This window comes from Natator depressus, chromosome 1 (assembly GCF_965152275.1).
Source record: "Natator depressus isolate rNatDep1 chromosome 1, rNatDep2.hap1, whole genome shotgun sequence".
Taxonomy (NCBI): domain Eukaryota; kingdom Metazoa; phylum Chordata; order Testudines; family Cheloniidae; genus Natator; species Natator depressus.
The window spans coordinates 303564637-303585279 of NC_134234.1; the positions used below are offsets into that span (position 1 = coordinate 303564637).

Here is a 20643-nt window from a genome sequence, read left to right on the forward strand (position 1 = left end):
CAGAAATGATTTTCACATCAAATTTGTTCATTTTAAATTTCAAAACACAATATTTTCAACTGCTGGCACTAGAAGCTCACCTTGCTATGTGACCATCAAGCTGCGCCTTTCTGCTTCATACATCATTGCCAGTCATCACCAACAATAGTAATTACAAAATCAAAATTCTGGTTCATGATAGGTTGGCTGTGAAATTATTCCAGAACGTGACATGCTGAATATTGCCATTACCCAGGACCATGGCCCTAATCCTGAAAACTCGTACTGTAGACTGATCATAGTTCTTTCTCTTTGGATATTTCTGGTGCTTTTTGTTCCTCCCTCCTGATTTCCAAAGCATAAATGCATTGTCCGGGATTGCAAAATCACTTCCATCACCACAGCTGCACGTCTTCAAGGTTGGCTCCAGGATTTGCAAGGATCTGAAAGAAGGAAAGAAAATTGCAAGAGTCACCTTGATACAAATTTAAGTGCACATCCAGTGTTTTCACAGACCACATAGTGACATGCAGAAACTCAATCAGATTAAACAAATCACATCTTTTGTTGAATGAAAACAATATTCTTCAGTTCCACAAACATGACGCAGCTGAAACACTACACAGTACTGGAACATTCTCATGCAAGGTTAAGATGAACATGTGGTCATAGCCCACCCTTCTGGAAATTCAGTCATCAGTAAACTGAGGACAGTCCAAAGAAGTTGCAATATCATTTTCAATCCAAAGCAGTACTAATGTTGATAGATGTTCATGTGACATGGATGAATGGAGGTATGTTTTCATCAACTCTAGGTGGTAAAATCTATGGTCTGCAGATGCTACAGTCACAAGAATTGTCAGTAATATTCTCACTGCAGTATAACAATTTGGAGATATGCCATAGTATGTTTATACTGGTAATTAGAATAGTCATTTATATTCATTATTCTCTTCTGATATATCTGTCAGGGTAGTTAAGCAGTGGAATAAATTGCCTAGGGAAGTTGTGGAATCCCCATCATTGGAGATTTTTAAGAGCAGGTTAGACAAACACCTGTCAGAGATAGTCTAGGTCAGTGGTTCTCAATCCATGGCCTAATTAGCACACAGCTGCGGCCCAAAATTTGCCTCTCTGGTCTGGCAGGGGGCAGGGCTGGCTGAGGGGGAGACAGCATCTTGCAGCCTGCACCCGCATCCCTGCCAGCAGGGGGCAGGTGAATGCCGCAGGGGGTGGGAGGAGTGGATCTGTGGGTAGGTTTAGGGGAGGGGAGGCTCTGGGCAGTGAGGGGTAAGGGGGCACTGGGAACTGGGGTTTTGCCGGGGTGCTGCAGCACCCCCAGGTTTTAGGTGGGGCTCCCCTCCTGTTCCCCCTTCTTGGGTCCTGGCTGCCAGCCTGCGCCGGGTGCTTCGCTCCTGGCCCAGTGCGGGGGGACCCGGCTGCCCATCCACATGCTGCAGCACTCGGGGCCTGGCTGCCCATCCCCACACAGTGGCACTTGGGGTCCGGATGCGGCTGCTGGCCGCTACCCATTCCTGCCTGGTGGGGTCCTGCGGTACAGCCTCCGCTCTGCCTTGTAGGGTCCTGCGATCTGGCCACTGACCGGTCCCGTGGTCTAGCTGCTCTCAGCCCCACACAGTGAGGTCCCGCGGTCTGGCTGCCCAGCCCCACACAGTGGGTCCAGGTTCCAGCTGCCCAGCCCATGCCCAGGGCTCTGCTCCTGCCCCGCTCTGGGTGGGAGCGCTTGGCATAGGGGACTGTGGGCAGTTTGGGGGGGCAGGGTTGTGGTTCTCAACCTGTGGCCCACGAAATACATTGTGGGTTGCATATGCAGCCAACAATGATAAAAAGGTTGAGAACCACTGGTCTAGATAATATTTAGTCCTGCCTTGACTTCAGCAGACTGGACTAGAAGACCTCTCAGGGTCCCCTCCAGTCCTACAATTCTATGACTTTAAGTAGTTCTTGAAAAAGTTCGATAGAATAATTATCAACTCTGTCACCATCATCTTCATCCACCTTTCTGTGACTTAGATACACTTTCTGATACGTTAGCTTTCCTCTGCAAATGTAATTGCATCTCTATCTTTGAAACACAAATGGTAACTAAAGAGTATTATCAACATTTTATGAAAAATCAAAAGTTATACAGCACTCTCTCAGTTGCCCAAATTATTCATGAGAAGATAAGGCAGTGTGCAGTTTAGAAAGGGGAGAAACAGAATGTATATGTTATAAAAACTTAATCTTTGCTCTGTCAGTAAAAATGGTGTTTGTGCTGAAAAATGGTCAAATGTCAATAAAACGATTTCTTCTTTGCACAAAGTCTAATTTTTCATGTTTGTGTCCCAAGTGAAAATTTAACAATTTCACATTTAAAAAAAAATCACCAGGTAGCAAAATGCCACCTGTTTGTTGCTAAAAGATACCTTTCATTTTCCTCAATAGGGAACATAGAACCCCAAGGGTCATTTTTGCAAAGCACTGGAGAAAACTTGTTTTTTTCACCTGTGGTCACACAGCCTTAATCTTGTTGCACCTACAAGCTCTCTGTGAGGGGTTCCTGAGGATCCTGGAAATGCTTGCCTTATATTCCATTGTCAGAGAGAGTTTTCTTCCAGGAGGCCAATGCTTGCAAACTCTTGCATACTTTGTTCTTCGTAATTATAGCACTGTTGTTTCTACTACTAGTAAAAAGTTATGTGGAGGGAAAAATAATACAAAACTCTGCAGCTCCAATGGAGACACAGAATACAAGCATTACATTCCCTATTTCACTTAGTCCATGGGACAAATGGGTGGGAGGCTAGATCTAAAAAGATCCAGGAGATCAAGCCCCAACTCCACAGATCAGATCTAGCTACTCAGACTCATTAGCAATGCTCCTCATGAGGTTCGCCTTGCCTTTGTAATGCAGGTATTGAAACTGTGTTTATTAATGCTGTATGTGAAAACCTTGGAATCCAATTGTGGAAGCACAGTAGGACTAGTAGCCATTGGCTGCAGGCTCCCTGATGCAGTTGATGAAAGTGAACTTTTTGGACAGTATTAACTACCTTGCTGTTTTCCCTGTGGTTTGTCTGCAGTCTTGGGGGTGGGGAAGCATCTCGTTTAACTCCTTCTCCCACTGTAGGATTTTACGAGAGCTTTCTCAGTGGAGTTCACACCCTGAGGGTTAACATATAGGCCAATGCCAGTAAAAATACCACACAGAAAACTGTTCCATATTCTAGAAGTCATCAGCCCTGAAGAGTTTGCCAATTATATCGGTATTGATTAAAATGCTATTTTGGAACAAATAATTAGTTACCAGAGAAATTCCTATGAGTCTTTCATCCATAAATAACAATATAAAACTTCAGACTCTGTCTGGATTGTCAGCATGCTGCCATGGTACCACACAGAACAAAAACTGTTCCATTTGACTGAGTGTATTTCTAGGCTGGTTTCAAGAGAAGGACAATGAGTGATCTAACATCAAATGAAGCTCTTACACTTTCTTGCAAAATTGCTCTACAACGCTGGATTAGGTGGGAGTTTCTGAATTTAATGTCAGACCCATATCAAGGAAACCTAGTGAGACCTCATTCTTTTTTAAGTATTAATTCAGTTCCATAATGACAGTAAAGTGCTCCAGGCACTGTATTTCGGGTCTGATATTATACTTCATAGGAGGTTAAAATCACTTGGGCTAATGTTTAATTCTGTCACCCAAGGTGTGCTGTAATCAACCAAAAATGCACAGCTTTTCATGTCTAATTGCTTTTGAAATATGATTATTCTCAGTAGGTGTTATTCAAGTGCTGTTTAAATATCACAAATATGCTTCTTGGAAAATTAGCTTCATTGCTTATCTATTACCATATCATAAAACACAAAATTACTTGTAGGAATTTACACCAAACTGCATATTCTCACATGAGAACACTTGAAATTAGAAGCTATACTAATTTTCATAGTTCGAGGATAAGTAAGGAACCACTGAACTTTTTGTAAGGAGCTAATTAATTATTTTTGTACACAAACTGATTAAAATTCTATTTTTTCAAGTAATTTTCATCTTGAGTGCATTTAATTAAAATGTTGGGTATGAAGAAGGATTTTTAAAACAATTTGAATTAAGACAAGGAAACATTTAAAATGAAACATTTTGCTATTACCATCATACAAATGAGGTTATTCTAAACTAAATAACTAATTACATAAAAATAAAAATGATGCTTGTTTTTAGTACTGATAGGTTGTGTTGCCCCATTTGACATGAGCAATTAGCCAACATTTTCCTTTTTTCCATTAGAATGAGAAATCAGTGTTACGAGTTAGATTTAATCTCAGTGAAATCTTATCTACAATATCCTGTTTTTCTTTAGTATCATAGAAACAAACAACAAGAGTCCGTTTCCCTGCTCAGAAATCCCCAGCTCTGCCACTCCAGAAATCTCTGTGCCCAAAAAGCTCTGCCTCTCTGCCTCTTCTCAGGGTCACCCTCACAACTGCTTTTCCAGAGTTTTCTGCCCTCAGCACACATACAGCCTGCAAACTAATATCCTAGTCCCTGTGTTGGCAACCAGGAAATACCCTCAGTCCACATAGTTGAACACTGATCTACGATGGAAATTAGTTCTTGGGCAGTAGCATCATTGTTTGCAGCTGTGTTTTTACTTCAAAAGTGGATTGATTACTCCTTCTGTTGATACTGAAGGAGGGTGCTTTGCACCTCCAAAAAAGTCTGAGATTGTCTTTGGATTGAAGACAGCCCTGCTAGCACGCATTAGCTCCTTACAGCATAGTTGGATGCATTCACAAATCTATCTAGTAGGTAAATATGTCACTTCTGGAATTTTGTCTACATCAGATAACTATCTATTGAGATTCCTAAAACTAAAATGTGCTAAAATAAAAATGTTAAAAGCTCCCTTAAAAGTACATTTTGTTTATACAGAGGCTTGTCTTAAAGATTTGAGAAAAATCTCAATGCCATGTAAGCGGCAAACTCTTATTCATGAGAGTAATCTTTCTCATATTAATACTTCCATTAAACTAAGTTATCAGGCTGTAAAACTGAGAGTCCTGCCCAATGAGGTTTGCATTTTGCTACTTTATGGCCACAGTGAAAAATGTAGGAGTGGAGTGTGGGGGTGGGCACATTTGCACAAGTTCCTTTTCTTAAAGCAGTGCTTCTTTAACTGATATTACAGTAATGGGCCCAAATCCTGCAATGGGACTACATGGGCACATCCTTATGACCACGCATATATGACTTCAGGATTGGGGCCTATGTCTAGTAATTTTAGGACACCATTTCTAGAAGTGCGGTTATGAGTGAACATAATATTCAACCCAAACATTAAATAACACAAGTCTTTACCCATAACTTTAAGTGAGCACGATCCGAGCACATTTTGAGGTTCACCATGTAGACATAACTCTTCATCTCATGCCTTTCTTTACTGGATTGCTTGGTTCATATTGGACAACAACAGAAGTGCAACAAGCTTGTGATAAAGGCTACTCTCACAGTATCTCTGCCCCAAAAAGAAGTACTGAAAGGGTTTATTTGCACAGGTCCTTTCAAAATTCTCCCATCGTTTCACCCAGAAATTCCATATCTGGAGCATGTAGGTCTGGCGTCATACACTCTAACAGTATGGCTGGAGTACTGCAGTTTTAACCCCAATATATAGTAAAGTAAAATTGATTCTGAAGAATCTACAGTTATGTTAAAAAGCAAAAGAACAAAACTGGCTCCAGTTTGGCATGGTGACAGTCTTGTTATACGCCAGATATTACAACCCTCAAGCATAATTCATGGATTTATAGGAAGGGGAAGATCTTTCAAGACTTCACAGCTCTGATGATTTTGCCTATTTTTCTCCATGACAGCATGAGTTACCATCTGCAGCAAATCATTTGACAGAGCTAAGTGATGAACATGGTTTTTCTGTGCGTTTAAGCACCTTACGCAGCATCAGCACAAACAAAATCATTTGTAGTGGTCTTCTGTTTCAAACAAAACTAGCCCCATATGCCAATGAAAAGTTGTTAATATAATGCTGACTGTGCCTGACTGAAGGAAGAGAAAAAGAGGGAAGAGAGGGAGAGATGACTCATGGTCCAAAGATTTTTTAGGAGGGGTGGCTAGGAGATAAATAAGAATAATCCACCAACTGAATTTGGAGGGGGGATGAAATGCTGCACTATCCCAGGATTAATTTGCGACTGAGATTGAGAATCTGACATTAAGAAAGGGGAATATCTGGAGAGGTAGCAAGGATTGTTTCAAATGGAGTATTGTAAGATGGCTAAAACAAAATGCATGGTAGCCCTGAGGAGAGGCAGGGAGACACCTAAACCTTCACCTATGACAAGCCTTCTGTCTACCCAGAGGTTTGATGTAACCTTAGACAACAATATGGCGCTTTGCAAGTCAATATCATTTATATTGTTTTTCTATCTGTTTTCCAAGTTCAATAAATTTAGTTTTATATAAGCTAAATTTCAATAAGTGACAGTTCTGAAATATTTGCACCATGATCCTTCAACCAGAATTGCAAGCAGGGTGGTTTAGGTTGGATATTAGGGAAAACTTTCTAACTGTCAGGATGCTTAAGCACTGGAATAAATTGCCTAGGGCGGTTGTGGAATCGTCATCATTGGAGATTTTCAAGAGCAGGTTAGACAAACACCTGTCAGGGTTGGTCTGGATAATACTTAGTCCTGCCATGAGTGCAGGGGGCTGGACTAGGTGACCTCTCGATGTCTCTTCCAGTCCTATGGTTCTATCTGTAAATGATGCTTTTTATACTATTGACAGAAAACTGAAATTACATGCAAAATAGGCAATGACTGGGCTGCTCCTCCCTGTGATATGTATGATAGTGCATGCACATATGTGGTGCTCTCATTAACACTGATGGGACTGAAGCTGCTCCAAGGGAGAATATACCCGTAAACTGTGGATGGTGGGAATGGTAACCTATTAAAAAATCCACATATCTGACTGCCTTGATCTTTTGGATATCTACTTTCAGGCCCTCCACTGTGAGGAAATGTCCAATGTGTTTCATCTCATGCTGTGAGAGTCATATTTTTCTGGGATGAGTTTTATGTTTTTGTCTTGCATCACTGTGGAAAAATTTGTAGTTTCCTACTATGGTCTTATTCAGCTTCTGTATCATTACTCCCTTCATCTACAATGGGAGATCATCTGCAATTATTTTCATCCCAGGAAGTCCTTCTAGTGCTTGGGTGACTCCCCCTGCTGGCTTCCTGTACAGCAGATATAAAATTCTGATACTGCACACTGATCAGATTCAGGTCTTGTATGGCTGTATTCCTCAAGAGGGGTCTTCAATGCTTACCATCCACCACTATTCCCTGTAAGTCCACAATGCAGTTTCCATAATGGAAAGGATAACGAATTGGAGTTTACTTGGCAAGCTGGAGACAAAGTCAGTCGGCTTAGATGTCTCCATAAAATGGATCTTTGTGGGAGTCTGTTAGCTCCTTTACTTTTCAACATATATTGTTATGACCTACCAACAACTAGGGCTGATAAATACATATATCTGTCTCATGGATATGGGTAACAAACTATGTGTAAGCGGGGGAATGGTCCCGCTGTTGTGGGGAACTTTCCTGGCTTCTGCACTAATCCAGTGAAGTGGGCTAGCAAAAGGGTCTGAGTCCTCGCTCCCACTTCCTTTACCCAGAGGCCTCCCTGCCCTGGAGGGCTCCCCTTCCACTCTCCTGTCTGGCAGAGTCCTCGTAACCCCAACAAGGCTGGGGCCAGGATTCCTGGGGGGCTCAACCCCAACCCTGCTGCGGTCAACTAGGAGAGGGGCTAGGGTGTCCCCACTCCAGGGTACTCTCTCTGCACTGGGCACTTCCCTGACCCACTGATCGTTACATACAATTTAAAGCAAATGCAAGTTATTTAATCAACAATTAATTTAAAAAAGAGTAAGGAAAAATGGGAAAGGTTAAAGGAAAACAGACCACCCCGCTCTGTGGCAGGGAACATCACAAACAGTGTCTCTGGAATGTCAGGGCAATTCACAGTCTGTCCCTTATAGGTCCCAGGCCTCCTTCTCAGGCCCTGGCTGTGCTGCAGGGATGCTGCAGGTTGGACACTTGCTCTGGTAGTGGCCACACACCTCCAGGCTTTGGGTGGTGGGACCCTTCTTCCCAGCATCAACCCCTGTTGGGTTAAGATCCCCCTCCCAGTCTGGCCTGCAAGGACCCTTGGCTGGGGGTGTCTGTCTGCACTGGGCCCTTTGCCCAGGGTCCCCCCTTGGCTGGCCCCAGTTGCTCACCACACCTGGCTCCAGCTCCAGCTCCAGCCCCAGCCCCAGCTCCACTCTTTCTAACTCCGGCTCCACTCTGCCTCAGCACTGATGCTGTTGCTCTGCCTCCAGCCCCCTGAGCTCTTCTCTGGCCCCTCTGGCTCTGTGGCTGCAGCCCTGCTCCCAGCACAGGATCTGCTCTCCCTGCGCTGTGTCTCTGGCTCTGTGGCTACAACTCTGCTCCATAGCTCAGCTTGGGCCCCTGTTTTCTCCTTATCTCGGCCCCACCCTGTCTGACCCAGGCAATTCCAGCTCACACGGAGGACGGGACCCACCCTGGCCTCCTGACTCCCTGATTAGCCTGCCCGCCCTGTCAATCAGGCTGACCTGGAGCATTGGCCTCTCCCCATTGTTCCTGGGACTGTCAGTCTGAGGGTCCTGATTTCCCATCAACCCTTCCCTTTCTTTTGGTACTGGGAGCTAGCCAACCAAAACATCCCCACTGAGTCTCAGTAAGGGGACAACAGTCCCCTTATATATGTGATATTGAAGGGTCACTCAGACAGGACATGAATGTTTTGGCCACTTACCTTCATAAGTAGAGACTTATATTAAGTCTAACCTGGTGGCCACAACCTTTCATCTGAAAAACCATTTGGCCAATCAGCCCCTTACAGTCTGTTCTGAAGATCAACAACTCCCTTTCCAGCCAAAAATCACTTATTTAGGAGTCAAATTGGACCACAGTCTGACACACAATCATAGAAATGTAGGACTGAAGGGACCCTGCACTGAGGCAGGACAAAGTATTATTTAAACCATTCCTGACAGATGTTTATCTAACCTGTTCTTAAAAACTTCCAGTGATGGAGATTCCATAACCTCCCTAGGGAATTTGTTCCAGTACTTAACTGTCCTTAGAGTTAGGACCTTTTTCCTAATATCTAACCTAAGTCTCCCTTACTGCAATTTAAGTCCATTACTTCTTGTCCTGTCCTCAATGGTTAAGAAGAACAATTTATCACCCTCCTCTTTAAAACTATTGTTTACGTACTTGATAGCTGTTATCATGTCCCTCCTCAGTCTTCTCTTCTCAAGACTAAACTGTGATGCTGCACTCCATAATGTTTTATGGAAATATGCTTATGAGTGTAAATATGATGTAACTGGAATATGCTTCATGCAAAAGCATTCTCTTGTAAGGTATCATTACAAAGCTTATGATCTACTGAGTGTGTTCATCCTATTTGTTTGCATGTATTATTCCTATGTCTGGAGTTAGGAGAATAAGATATAAACTTGTATTACTGATGTAAACATATTAAGTGGAAGCCATTAAGCGTGCTTCAGAATCAATGAACTGTAAATGGGTTTGTTTACGTGCAAGCCTTCCTGTGTACATGTCAGCCAGCTCCTAGGTAATGAAAAAGGAGGGCTTATAGTGACATGTGATCATGTCACCTGAACTGGAATCCATCTTAAACCTGGTGCTTTTCCATTTAGAAGGAGGGGTGGGGCTCCAGAGAGACCAAAGCTTCCAGCCTTGTGCCAAAGCTATGAAAGGGGGTGGAACAGAACAAAAGAGGTCCCAGTCATGAGAAATCCCCTGCTTTTCACCTAAGATGTCTGTTGGAACTAACAAGGGCTGTACCCAGGAAAGGATTGGGCCCAGACTAGGAAGAAGTCTAGTCTGTGAAAAAAGCTTACTGGAACATCTCTGAGGGTGAGATTTTACCTGTAAACAGTTTCTTAATGTATTAGGCTTAGACTTACGTGTTTTGTTTTATTTTGCTTGATGACTTACTTTGTTCTGTCTGTTATTACTTGAAACCACTTAAATCCTACCTTTTATACTTAATAAAATCACTTTTGTTTATTATTAACCCAGAGTAAGTGATTAATACCTGGGGGAGCAAACAGCTGTGTATATCTCTCTATCAGTGTAATAAAGGGCAGACAATTTATGAGTTTACCCCATTTATTTGGGGTTTGGATCCCATTGGGAGCTGAGTGTATGGGTGCTGGAGACAGGTGCTGCTGAGTTGTTTTCGGTTAAGCCTGCAGCTTTGGGGGCATGGACCAGACCTGGGTCTGTGTTGGGGCAGGCTAGCATGTTTGGCTCAACAAGGCAGGGTTCTGGAGTCCCAAGCTGGCAGGGAAAACGGGCTCAGAGGTAATCTCAGCATGTCAGGTGACAGTCCCAAGGGAGTCTCTGTGACCGAATCCGTCACATAAACAAACTCATTTTTTCCATCTTTCCTTGTAGGTCATGTTTTCTAGAACTTAAATCATTTTTACTCTCCTCTGGACTTTCCTAATGTGGAAACAACCTAAACAAGGTTTCCTAATGACTTTCCCAGAACTGGACACAATATTCCAGCTGAGGCCTTATCAGTACTGAGTAGAGATGAAGATTTACTTCTCATGGCTTGCTTACAACACTCCTGCTAATATATCCCAGATTGATGTTCACTTTTTTTGTAACAGTATTATATTGTTGACTCATATTCAGTTTGTGATCCATTATAACCTCAGGATCCTTTTCTGCAGTACTCCTAGGCAGCCATTTCCCATTTTGTATTTGTGTAATACTTTGCATGTGTCCTTTCTGAATTTCATCCTGTTTGTTTCAGACCGTTTCTCCAGTTTGTCAAGATCATTTTGAATTCTAATCCTATCCTCCAAAGCACTTGCAACACCTCCCATCTTGGTATAATCTAGGAACTTTATAAGTGTACTCTCTGTGCCATTATCCAAATCACGTATGAAGGTATTGAATAGAACCAGACCCACAACAGATCCCTGTGGGATCCCACTCAATATGCCCTTCCAGCTCAGTTGTGAACCACTGATAACTACTTTCTGAGTACAGTTTTCCAATCAGTTCTGCATCTACCTTACAGTAGGTTCATCAAATTTATATTTCCCTAGTTTCTTTATGAGAAAGTTATGTGAGACAGTATCAGAAACCTTTCTAAAATTGAGATATATCATATCTACTACTTCCCCCCATCCACAATATCCCCTGTCAAATAAGGATATTACATTGGTTCGACATTATTTGTTCATTCATGTTCACTGTTACTTATCACCTTATTATCTTCTAGGTGCTTACAAATTAGTTCTTTGATTTGCTTCATTTTCTTTCTAGGTAGTAATGTTAAAATGACTGGTCTATAATTCCCTGGGTTGTCCTGATTCCCCTTTTTATAGATGCCATCTCCGGTTCTCTGTGAGTTCTCAAAGATAATCGCCACTGGCTCAGAGATCTCTTCAGCCAGTTCCTTAAGTATTCTAGAATATATTTCATCAGGCTCTGACAACTTGAAGTCATCTAACGTGCCTAAATAATTCTTAACTTGTTCTTTTGCTATTTTAGCTTCAGATCCTACCCCATTTACACTAATGTTCACTATATTAGTTTTCCAATCACTGCTAACTTTTTTGGTGATATCTGAAACAGAAAGGGCATTTAACACTTCAACCACTGCTGCATTTTCTGTCATTGTCTTTTCCTCCTCATTGAATAATGGGCTTACCTATCCTTGGTCTTCCTCTTGCTTCTTGTGTATTTGTGAACAGTATACTTGTTGCACTTTATGTCCCTAGCTAGTTTAATTTCACTTTTTGCCTTGGCCTTTCTAATTTTGTCTCTATATGCTTGTGTTGTAATTCATAATTTTACATAATTGACACTTTTTTGTGTGACTACCGGTCCCATTTAGAGCACTTAAAGAAAAAGATGATCTCACACACTGCCTTGATCCAAAAGCTAGCATCAAGGGGAGAAGAGGAAAATGTTCTACAAACAAACCTGAGTCCTGGCACTGGTATTTGTTGCAGTTGAATATTGTGCAGCAGTTTGGAGAGAAGTCAGCATATGCATCTCATTGATTCAGAGCTGAATACAGTCACACATATTATTTCTGGTTGTATTAGTCACATATTACCATCTAATTCAGGGGTTCTCAAACTTCATTGCACCACGAACCCCTTCTGACAACAAAAATTGCTACATGACCCCAGGAGGGGGGACCGAAGCCTGAGACCACTCAAGCTCTGCCGCCCCAGGTGTGTATGTGTGCGGGGGTCAAAGCCAAAGCCCCACTGCCCTGTGGAGGGGAAGCCGAAGCTCAAGGGCTTCAGCCACAGGCAGGGGGCCTGTAATCTGAGCCCCACTCAGAATAAAAAGGCTTTGGTCCCAGACAGTGGAGCGCCGGCTTTGGCTTCGGCCCCTGGCCCCAGCAACTCAAAGCCAGCCCTGGCGACCCCATTAAAAAGGGATCACAGCCCACTTTGGAGTCCTGACCCACAGTTTGAGAACCATTGATCTAATTTATATGTGTTGGCTTATAGCTCCCCCGAAACTTTGACAAGATGACATCACCCTTAAACCTGCATGGATGGCTAGGACAGATGAAAACAACCTGATACACAAAAGGTTGGAAATGTTTCCAATAGGTGCAAGTAAGCAATGCACACATCCCACAAGATCTGCCCACTTCCAGAAGAAAATACCTTCACCTGTAGTTCCTGACAACTTGCCACGATTGAGTTTGTGACATCCTTTTGCGGCAGGCATTCATGTCCAGTGCTTCCAGTCCAGTGCTAATCTCAGATGAACAGCGGCATATCAGGGCCGACAGCTATGTCCTCATAGCGGGACAGCAAGAGAGACAGGTTTGGTGACAGGATTTTAGAAGCCCTAACTTATATCCACCTGTAAGCAATCTGGGACACAGATCCTGGACTAGGTTAACAGGTTGCTGACTAGAATGCTAGAGTGGCTGCAACAATGCAGAAATTCGGCTTAGTATAATCTTCACAGTGTGATTTTTGAAGGAGCAATGCAGATGGTCAAACGTGGTGAAAGAATGCACAGTTAGAAGATTGGAGTGTGGGCTGCAACACCTTGCTACCCTGAGTGATGCAGCAGTTATATGTCTGAACAATCTACATATTGACTTGTGATATCCACCACCACAAACTTCAGTTAGTACTGTCTGTAATTTTTCGAATTAGTCATTCTGAAGTAAAATTTTCCTATGGGCTGCATTATGCTGTCATTGTACGATATTAAATTGAGTCTACTCTGTAATGGGTATGTTCAAGTTCATTTCACCCTGGGGAATCACACTGCAAGAGGCTCTGCTATCCAACTGAAAACACACAGATGTTTCCCTATTAACACTGTTGTATGCACAGAGATTTTTATTACCCCTTGTTGCTTTCCTATCCTTTTAGTTTTCTTGAACCTGACTCACGGAGAGAGTCACGTCATCACCACTGTCTGGAGTGCCATTTCCCTCTTGTAGAAGTCTGACTGAATCTGGGATCTTCCACTGCTCTTGCACACACTTCTAATATGGTTCAACTTGCCACATTTCTTACAATGCTGTCCTAGTGCAGGGCACTTCTCCTTTACCCACTCATGCTGTCTCCCACAGTAAATGTATCTCACTATGGGTATGGAACCCTGGCCACCTGCTCTCTGTGCTGTTGTCTCACTGTACGTGCATCTGCTGATGTTGTGCCTCCTAGGGCTTTTCTTCCTTTCTCTTGAGTTTTCTGCTGCATGTACAGTGACAAGATAGCAAGTGTGAAAAACGAGAACAGGGATGGAGATGGGGGTAAATAGTGTCCTATATAAGGCAAAGTCCTGAATATTGGGATGGTCCCAATAATATCGGGATGTCTGGTCACCATAGCTGCATGCCCCATGTCTAAGCATCTGTCTAATGTGAGATCACCTTCCCAGAGCTGCTGCTCCTGCATGTGGTGATCCCAAGTGCCACAGACTATCCTGTCCCAAATCAGGGAGTCTGTCAAATCCCCAAAATGGCATGTAGCACCCAGTGTGCATAATGCTATAATATAGGAGTCTATCTCCTCCCCTTTGGATTGGTCTCTAGTGAAAAACCTGTTTTGCTGCACAGTTTTGTTTTGCTTTGGGGAGGAACAGTTCTCTAGATCAGTGCTTCTCAAGCTATCTGATGTGGGGGACCAGCAATTTTTTTTTCCAATGTGCGCGCGGACCAGCAGCCGATGGCTCGCGGACTGGCACCAGTCCGCAGACCACCACTTCGAGCAGCACTGCTCTAGAGGGCTCCTCAGAAATCTGTGAGGCTTGAGCCAGTGGTGAGCCTCAGAGTGCTGCAGACCTCTGTCCTGTTCTTCAATAAGGTAAAATAATAGCTTTACTTTCCTTCTGTTGTCATCCCCCTGCATGGTGAGGTCTGTGTACAGCTTGAACTCCTCTTTCCACTGGCTCCATCCCTAGGCTAGGTTTGTGTTTGCAAAAATCTAGGGCTCTGGGAGACTTCTGACCAAGCTCCAGGACTCACACTGCCAACTGCTGCATTTCAGAGAACTCACAGCTCAGACACTGTCATCATGGTTCATTCAGAAAGAGTGAAGCTGAATGCAGGCTAAGTTGAACAAGTGAAACTTTATTATACCCTGTGCACTGCTCTTCCAGCATAACTTTCTGCATTCCCAGTTTCTCTGATCTGGGCTGTCCTCAGGCATATGCAGGATACGCTGTGTAGGGCACCCGAAAATTTGGGGCACCCCTGGGTCTTAGCGTCCATCCACCCACCCAGTGATGAGCTGCTAGAAGTTGAAGAACTGGTTCCTTCTGTCGCTCCGGGTCTTCGGCAGCACTGAAGGGCCTGTCGCCGAAGTGCCACCGAAGACCCGGAGCGACTGAAGGACCCGCTGCCGAAGTGCAGCCAAAAGACCGCGCAGGGCCGCCGGGTGAGTAGAAATTCTCAGGAGAGCCTCCCCAGCCGACAGCTCAGGCGAGACAGGCAGGACGGTCCCGCAGGCCGCATGTGGCCCGCAGGCCGGAGTTTGCCAAACCCCTTTAACAACCGTTTCTAAATGAGCTTCAAAATTTAACAACCGGTTTGCGTGAACCGGTGCAAACTGGCTCCAGCTCACCACTGCACCTGCCTCTTCCTATCCCTGTTCTAACCCTTCCTGCAGGCTCCTACCACAGGTGGCTGCTGCAGCCTGGTGAATCTTCCTCCAGAGGAAAGGAGTACTTGTGGCACCTTAGAGATCTAGTAACAGCCTGCCAGACCTATTAGCACAACACTGAAACTGTTAAAGAGCCATTCAAGTAGTAATGAAGCCATTTAACAGGCATTTGCCAACCTCCAGGTATATACTGTCAGTTTCTGAATTTACTGACCAAAACAGTTGTGCATGAGCAATATTTACTCAGAACATGTTAGTCTACAGGACCTTAGTTTAAAATTTGCTTTAAAAATATTTCATTAGTGTGTTGGTGAAGACTATAAAAATCACATCTCTAAAAAATCCTTGCATAGATGCACAATCTGAGTATTCATCTTTAGCCTTAAATGCTTAGATATTCAGACATATAGTTTTTTAAATAAATTCTTCAAAAGACCACCCTTATTTAAAATACGCATGCAAGTCCGGGCTGCTGTCGGGCATAGGGGCATCAGTTTAATAATATCGCATTGGACCCCATAAATCCTAAGGACGGCCCTGTCCCTGATGTCCCATCAATAACAGTCCTTCCAGGGAACATTGGCCCTCTGACTACAGTTCCACTGATAATGACAGGGATCCTATAATGGCTACCCCTCTTAGCATTGTGAAGTTTTGGGGTTCACCCAGGCCAGTAAGAGGTTCGGTCACTGTCTGCCTTGTAATCCTGTTGTCTTGTGGCTGTGCAACTTTGGTCCAGAACTCTGACCCCAACAGCCTGCCAGAAGCCCAGAAGCCTTGCCCTGGCTTTGGTCAACCTGGTTACTCCTTGTGCACTGACCTTAGTATCCTTCCAGCCCTGAGTTTGCCTCAAAATCATCCTACTGCAGGGATCATTCCTTTTCACTGGACCCTCACAGAGAAAGTGTTAGGTTCGCAGCTTTTACAAAGACAGTAAAACGCTCCAATCTGTTAGCTTCCTAGAAGCACAACCTTACTGAACTTACAAAGCACTGATGATTTATAATGAAAATAAAACAAGTTTATTACGAAAAAGAGATCTTTTTTAAGTGAGCTCAAGTACAAGGGATAAAAGCAAAAATGGCTACAAACTAAAAAGAAAACAACATAATTCTGGCACATATCCATAATTGTTTGTACACAGACTGTACATTCACCACACAAGCATTTGAATGATCAGTGAGTTATTAGTTTTCCAGTGATATCTTAAATGGCACCTTTTGGATAAATATGACACCAGTGTCTCAGGTGTAGTGAGCATGTCAGGCCTGACAAGAGTTGCTGACACAGAGTAGTGAACCACCAATGGGCTTCTGTGTCACACCTCCCCTCTCCCCCAACATTGACACAGTAGGATTATCCACTGGCTACTCTGCAGGCATCAATTCAAAGTCCCGCCAAGCCCACAGACTAAGGGGCACCTTTCCCTCTCCTTAACTTCCATATTATCCCAGTGGTTACTTTACACCTACCTTTGTTACCCAGGCCTGTAAAGGGCTCTGTCACCCGCAAAAGCAGGAAACCAGATCTTTTACCACCCTGAGTCTTCCCTGCTCCCAGTGGAGTTCTGGCCTAGAGCTACCCTTAGCTGTGCCAGTGTCTCTCTGCACTCAGCAGTTTTTGTGTCACAGAACTTTCCAGAACTTTCCTGCTTTCAGTGATGTTCTGGCCCACAGCATTCCTAGCTGTGCCAGAGGCTCACCGTGATCTTGTATTTGCACTCTACACAAAACTGCTATGAATTTGTACAAAGTGTCTTGTGAGGTTTCATATGAAAAGCTAATAAAATGCTGGTTATTACTATCATTGTAAAAACTATGTGTTAAGCTTATATGTGAAGTTATGAATTCCCTCTGTATGATTTTACCATAGCATATTTAAGACAAGAGAGCCTAGATAAAGGTGATTAACAGGTCTGTCTTAGACAAAAGAATGTGGGTTTACCTCAATTTACATATTAGCAGTAAAGAAAGCGTCAAGTTAAACCAGCCTAAACTCGAGAGACAGAGAATTAACATGGCTCCTACATCACAGAGAGATACAAGAGACTGAATCCCCAGGAGGCCTTCCTGAATTGTAAGACCAAGACATTCCTTTTGGAGATATAAGAAACAAAGATAGATTCCCTCTCCCTCCTTCACCTTAAGAGATAAAGAAACCAAGCAATTTGATCTCTGTGATGGGTCCTGGCCAGGTTGGCCAGAAAAAAGGTGAAAAGGAGACTGTGGGTAAAAGAAACAATCCTGAACAAAGATGGTATCTTAGACTTTCAGCCATATATTTTCAATTGTATTTGCTTATAACCATCTCTGCCTTTATATCTTGTACCTGGTATCACTTAATGAATGCTCTTTTGTTAATGAAATGGTTTTACTTTTAATCTAAACCAACCATGTGCTATGTTTGAACTGAAGTGATTGCTAACTCCAGTTACAGTAATAAACTGTGCTTTTGTGTCTTTAAAGGAGCAACGAACCTTATTATTTCTCTGAGTGTACCAGGAGAGGGTTGGAGGCTGCAGGGCAGATGGCTATAGCGAAATTTTGGACTGCAGGTGCATTTGGGTCACCCTGAAAGTAGTAACCAAGGCTGGTGGAAACCAGGGTGGGGCTGTTGTGTTGCATGCAGACTGATGGGGTCAGACTGCTGACCCAGGGCTGCGCAGCACACAGACACTCAGGGAACTGTATGCTTGTCTGCTGGCTGTTGGTGTCCAGGCTGAGAGTCACAGCAGCAGAATATTTAAGTCACCCAGGGCAGGGCAGGTAGTGACACAACATCTCACTGATCCGGGCTGAAGTCCCAAACATGACAGGCATACTGTACCAACCTCCTTCATACGCCACCCCTACCAAACAGGAGCCATTTACCCAATGCCCACTGGAAGCTGTGGTGGGCGAGAAAGATCCCAAAAGTCCAGATGCAGGATATGACCTCTCCCACCCTTCCCCACAACCTGAGCATGAGGAAGAAAGGGTTGGGGGAAAGAGAAGAAAGAAAAAGCATCCCCCCACTGAAAGAAAAGTGGGGGAGGACAGAAAGGAGAGGGGGCACATGGACTACTGTCTCAACTGTAGAGATCTACCCGCCTGTCCAGCCCCAGGTGGTATCTCTACTGCTCCTGGTGCTATCAAAGCCATACCCCCACTGGCAAAGTGGGCATTTGCCTCACTGATCACTTTCTCTGTAGTCCTTTTTCTCGCTTAATTATAGCCTGTACATTTTCTGGAGTAGGGACCACGACTTCCTCAGTGTTTCTACACTGATGAGCACAATGAGACCACCTCACCATCTTCCCTGAGACTTTTGGTTACTTCCACAGTACGAATCATTAATAACAATATAATGTCAGCTGTAGGAGCAAGTAGTCTTATTTGAACAGATGTCTAGTTATTTATGTTGGCACTGCAAACTCTGCGTAGGGCTTTCATTAGCCCAAATTGATAACAGAATTCACTAAATGTGAGAGGCTCTCACTTTTATATACATAAGTGTAACCCCCAACCCTTCCTTCCGGGGTTACTTGGGAGCAGGCAACACTCCCCTGTGTGCCCGGGTACCTGATGATGTCAACTGTAAAGGAAATCCTGAGTATCCCAGTGGTGATGTTGGATAGCTGGGAATCCTCTTCCTACCCCTCACATATAAAGGAAATTAATCTTGGTGGTGCCTCCACCTGGCTGGGCCCTGTGCACACTCACTGGAAAGCGTGAGGGGCCTCCAGAAGTAAACCTGAGCTAATCCATGTAATGCATCTAACTCAAAATTACCAACTATCAACAATATACAACCACTATATACTTAGATTAGAGTTAATACACTTTCACTTACCAATTTAAAAAAAACAACTGATATAACAGATTGAGATTAATTCAAATGTCCCAACCAATATAAATCAGCAGGGGGCACATCAATAAATCAATTAATAAATGCAGTTTACAGTAGCAAATGAAACTTAACCCACTTACATTTACACTGGCACCATTTACCCCACACCTGCGTTTTTACTCCTCTGAATTTCAGCATTCTAAATGCTTGCATTGGCGCGCATCAAGATCTTGAAGCTGGAGATTGTACTCTGCTGGTTCAGTAGAACAGTCCAGCCCAGCGCAGGGAAAAGGGGCAGAGCAATTCTAATTTGGGATTATTCCAAGCTGCACAACCCCTGTGTAGATGGGAGCTGTTTTAACCAGAGGTCACTTAACTCTGGATCCTGGATTGACAATAAGACTTTGCCATCTCTTCTCAGACCTCTTGCAGTCTTTTTGCTGTCCCTCTTCCCTGGCAAGCAGTTTCCCAAACAACAAAAGTGGTGATTCCGCACATTGCCTTCACTGTAGGCCCACCTCAATCAGCTCTGGGCACAGCAACCGTCTGTGGCTCTGTGGCTCCCTGCTTGGTCAAAGTTCCAGTAGTTTCTCAGCAGTAGCTCCTGGCTTGGACAGAGCTCCACAAAGTAACCTCAGCTCCCTACCAACATGGAGCCCACCACATACTCTCCCTGTATCCTCTGGAAACAGAAGTCTCTCTTTCCCAAGGCATCATAGGAGATGTAGTCTCCAGGCTCGATTGCAGCGCTCAGGATCTTCCTGACTGGAATATTCCTAATTAAGTTTAGAGGCCCCTCTAGTAGAGGATACCTACATATTCATGTACATCCCTGCTTAAAACTGAAGTAGGAAGCCTGCCGGGGGCTTGAAAGGTTTCTAGGGAGATACTCTGCAGTAAACCAAAGACAGAGAAAAAAAGAGGAAGTAGGTTTACAGATAATATACCCTTTTCCTTATTCTAATACATTTCTTTGTTCGGTTTTAAAAGACAGCAACTCGTTCTGTTTCATTTCTTTACTATTGTTACATTCAAAATTCAACAATGATGATCTTGCTTCCTTTTTGGGAACAAACCCATTACAGAATATGAGAGCTTTGAACTCTCTTTGAGAGGGACTGTGCAGCGAGCACAGTGATTTTCCCTTCAGTTTCAAAGCATATTATCCAGCTGGAACTGTACACAACCAATAATCTATGTACTCACCTTGAACTCTGTCTCTAGAAATTCCTCAAGCAACTTTCTGCATCCAAAACCACAGGGATCTGATACTGTGGTTCTGTCTAACCTGTTATATAAGGGACACATCAGCAAAATTATAATCCTATCTGGAACACAGCTCAGAAAAAAAATTGCTGCTTTGCACTTTTCAACCCATTATAGTAATAAGTAACGATGGGGGGGAGAGTCTGAAGCTTATTCAAATTATTATATCCTTCTTAGCCCTCTGAGGATGAACACCCTCTGAGTGTGTTGCCAACTCTCGAGCCCCAGCTGCTGGAGTCATGTGAAAATACAAGACTATCAGGTTTTACTTAAAAATAAATACATTTCTGGCTCCCATGGTTGC

The 20643-nt window shown here is 43.6% G+C and overlaps 1 long non-coding RNA gene across 1 annotated transcript in view; it reads right to left on the reverse strand.

Annotated features, from left to right (window-relative positions):
• Positions 1-228: 228 nt before the first annotated feature.
• The window catches only part of LOC141987080 (uncharacterized), a 65555-nt gene continuing 45140 nt past the window's right edge, over positions 229-20643 (reverse strand). Inside the window, exon 3 of the long non-coding RNA XR_012639440.1 lies at positions 229-422. This is a non-coding gene — a long non-coding RNA (uncharacterized LOC141987080). The remainder of the gene's footprint in view (positions 423-20643) is intronic.